This window comes from Petaurus breviceps, unplaced genomic scaffold (genome assembly GCF_028583685.1).
Source record: "Petaurus breviceps papuanus isolate PSGF00001 unplaced genomic scaffold, PetGlider_PUasm1.0 90416, whole genome shotgun sequence".
NCBI classification, from domain to species: Eukaryota; Metazoa; Chordata; class Mammalia; order Diprotodontia; family Petauridae; genus Petaurus; species Petaurus breviceps.
In genome coordinates, this window is record NW_027187244.1 from 304,435 (window position 1) to 308,682 (window position 4,248).

Below are 4,248 nucleotides of genomic sequence, written 5' to 3' on the forward strand. Positions count from 1 at the left end.
GTTTTTAGGGGCAGCTAGGTGATGGTAGATAGAGCGCTAAGCCTGGAGTCAGGAAGACCTGAGTTCAATTCCAGCCTTTGTCTTTTTTTTCTTTCTTTCTTTCTTTTTGCCTTTTGGAGGGCAATTGGGGTTAAGTAACTTGCCCAAGGTTACACGGATAGTGTTTTTGTGTGGGTGTTAAGTGTCTGACGCAGGAATCGAACTCAGGTCCTCCCAACTCTGGGGCCGGTCCTTTACTTACTATGACACCTAGCCGCCCCTAAATCCAGCCTTTGACATTTACTGTGTGAACATAGGCAAGTCACTTCACCTCTGTTTGATTCAGTTTCCTCATTTGTAAAATGAGAATAATAATAACACCTACTTCCCAGGGTGTTATGAAGGTCAAATGAGATAATAATTGCAAAGCACATACCACAGTGCTTGACACATAGTAAGTACTACATAAATGTTAGTTACTACTATTATTATTATCATTATTAGTCATTAGAAGGGACCCTAGAGATCATTTGGCATAACTTCTTTGTTTTCTGGTGAAAAAACTGAATCCCAGGGAGGTGAAATAGCTACCCAATATCATGTAATTTAAAAGTAGCAGTTAGGATAATAATGATAATGGCATTTCAGTAGTACCTTAAAGTTTACAAGCCATTTTAAGGTTAATAATATTATGAAATGGGTATAGCTGTTGCAGCGGGGCCTCTGCTCACCCAAAAACTGTTGGGGTTTCTTGATGTGTTGTGGTGGAACCATCTCAAAGAATTCAGAGTCAGGCCACCTCTACTCCAAGTATAGGCATTTATTGAGATTGTAGTCTCTCATGGACTGGGCTAAGTTCCAAGAGGAACCAGCAGCTTCAGAGAAAGCAAAATGGATTTTTATAGGGTAAAGATGCAATTGCATAATCAAAATTTACATAGAATAGTGGAATATGATTAATATTAAAAAAGCAGGAAGAATTTGTTAAGGGATTATGTAATGGAGGAGGGGTTCCATCTATGGTTCCATGGCTAAACATTCTGGGCATGCTGCCCTCCAATTGGTTAGTTATTGTGGTCCTGTCTGGTCAAGACAGATAGTTAGGTATTGTGGCCCTGTCTTGGGTTAGATGGATGATGTGATTGTGATTGAATACAAGAACACACCTGTTTCTGTGGGAATAGGTCTAGGGGCAGTGACCAGGTAGAAGCTCCCATCACATGGACACACCTGCTGTTTCTATGGGAACTAAGAGTTCAGGAACTTACCTGTCATCCCAGTGAGCAGTGAGGCATATATGAAAAAGTTAGCACATTGGCAGGGGGGCTAGGTAGGTACAGTGGGCCTGCCGTTCAGTGGGGCTGGGTCTATAATAAAGTTAGAATATTGGGTTGGGGGCAGCTATATTAGGATTCCATCATTGCTTGTCCGGGGTCAAACAGTCATTAAGTGCTGAAGCCAATATTTGAAAAGCCTAGACTTTCAGACTCTTAACTCTAGTGTTCTTTCCACTGTACTATGCTCTGATATTCACATGTTGAACACTAGTCAGTAACCAGAAGGAACAGAAGTAATTGAATGGATCTTGTTATTCCATAGGGTTAATAACATTTTTTCTTCTTTCCTTCTCCTCTGTTTCCTCTGCTAATCCAGTTCAATGTTCTAGATTTTCTAGACTGATGTTAGCTTGGGTTATAGCCTCTGCAAAATCTTCACAACAAGCCCATGATGTAGGAACCTAGCTTAGGCTTCAAGTGAGAACAGTCACTTTTCTTTGCTATTTCTCTGCTTAATAATAGAACCCACTCATTCTTTAGGGCTCTGGCACACTTGCTAGAACTATGTGCCCCATGATACTCTGGAGTCAGGGGCTTCTTCAAAGGAGAGAGGTGCCAAAGCTGAAATGAACACTGAAGTACAGGCAACAAAAGAATGGCTGCTAAAGAGAGGGTAATCCACAGAGCTGTAGCCTCTTCAGTTGCCTTTGACATAGGCAGCAATCCCTCTCCTATGAGAGGGGTTTGCACCACAGAGGTTGGGTAAATTTTCTGTTCTGTTTTGATGGGACAGAATGGTCAATGCCCTCCAAAACCTTTTGTCAGATGCTTGAACCACTGCCCTTGGAAGCAGTCCAGAATCTTCTATGAAGAAGGAAGCATACAAGTATTTATTAAGCACTTATTATGCACCTTGCACTCTGTTAAGTGCTTTACAAAACAACCTACTGATCCTCACAACAACCATGGGAGATAGTGCTATTATTTCCCCCATTTTATAGATAAGGAAATTGAGGCAGATGGAGGTTAGGTGACTTGTCCAGAGTCACTGATCAGAGAGCCTGAAGCAGGAATGTAGCAAGAACAATTGATCAAAATGAAAGTCAGCAACTATAATTTTGCTAGAGGATATCACTTTATTGTGGAAGAATTATGAATTTTTTTTTTTTGGAGGGGGGAAGACAGGACAACTGGAATTAAGTGACTTGCCAAGGTCACACGGCTAGTAAGTGTTAAGTGTCTGAAACCAGATTTGAACTCAGGTCCTCCTGACTCCAGGGCCGGTGCTGTATTCATTGCCACCCCTGAAGAATTGTGAGTTCTTAGGTACAGTGTATAGTGTGCTGGGCTTGGAGTCAGGAAGACTCATCTTCCTGAGTTCAAACCTGGCCTCAGAAACTTGCTAGCCATGTGACCCTGGGAAAGTTCCTTAACCCTGTTTGCCACAATTTCTTATCTGTAAAACAAACTATAGAAGGAAATGGCAAACCATTACAGTATCTTTGCCAGAAGTCATGAAGATTCAGACATGATTGAAAAGACTGAACAACAAATTCAAGACAAAATGAAACTTTCGGGGTGGAAAGAACTAGGATCTCTAAAGGAGGCCTTAAGAGGCCCAGGGTTTCAAAGGGGTTTTTCCTTGGGAGGACATCCAATGGGAATTCCTTCAGCTCAGTACAGTGGCCCTGGATCCCAGAACTGGGTATAAACCCTACCTCAGATAGCTACTCCCTCTGCTCCCTCTGTGACCTTGGGCAAATCACAGTATATTTGGGGTCTCAGTTTACTTTTCTGTAAAATGATAGCTTGTATTAGTTGGCTTCTGAGGTCCCTTTCATCCCTAAATAGACCAGAATGGAGAGTGGAGAGAGATTTGAGGCAGGGAGACCATTGGGATAATCTAACTTATAATACAAAAATCACACTAAAACTTTCTGTGTGTATGTGTTAGGTGGGGGGGGGGACTTAGGGGGTAGACTAAGGCTGGGGGAATGAAGCCTAGAAGCCCAATAGAGACTAGAAGGTTCCTTAGGAAAGCTGTGCTTTCATAAATTGTTAATGATTACTTTTCCATTTTTAGAAGAAGATGAATGAAACCACAATCTTGCTCTGCTCTGCCAAAAGCTTTGTATCATTAAACAATGTTGTTGTTTCCTTTGTTTTGGTTATGAGTATATTTAGTGAGGATAGATATGAAGCAGAATGCTATCTGATTACAGATGACTGCAGAACTGCCTGTGTCTTTGCTATGCAGCAGAGACCAGGCTCTTGTCAGCATCGTTTTTCCCTCCCTCCCTCCCTTCCTCCCTTCCTCTCTCCCTCCCTCCCTCCCTCCTTCCTTCCTCCCTTCTTCCCTTCCTTCCCTCTTCCCTCCCCCCTTCCCTTCCTTCCTTATTTACTTCCTTCTTTTTCTTCCCTCCCCATTTCTAACCTCCCCCCTTTCTCCTCAGAGTCATTTCTTTAGACTTAGAATATCATTGAGAGAGATGAAAGAAGCACAAACTGTTGGAGGATTTCACATTCTCTTTTAGACATGGGGCTAAATGAATGTTGAGGGATAAATCCAACTGTTTTGTTTCCATTTGAATGGCATTCTCAAGGCATGGTTAGTGCAATATTTGAGGAGGAATCTTCTACGTATAAATAGGAACGTATTGCTACACCCCAACACTCCATAATTTGGCTATAGCCTATCTTTTCAGCTTATTTCATATAACTATCTTTCATGCATTCTACATTCCAGTCAATTGTCCTGAACTCAATATGCCCTTTCTCATCTCTGTGCCTTTTCCCATGCTGCCCCTGTGCTTCAAATGATTTCCCTTCTCTCTTTCTCTGAGAGACCCTAACTTCCTTCAAGTCCTAGCTCAGGTGCAACTTGCAGTAGTCCTTTCTTACCCTCTCCTTAACTCTACCTCCTCCTTAATTGTTAGTGTTCTCTCTTGTTTATATAATTTATTATGTTAGGAGTTATATCCCTCTGATGCAA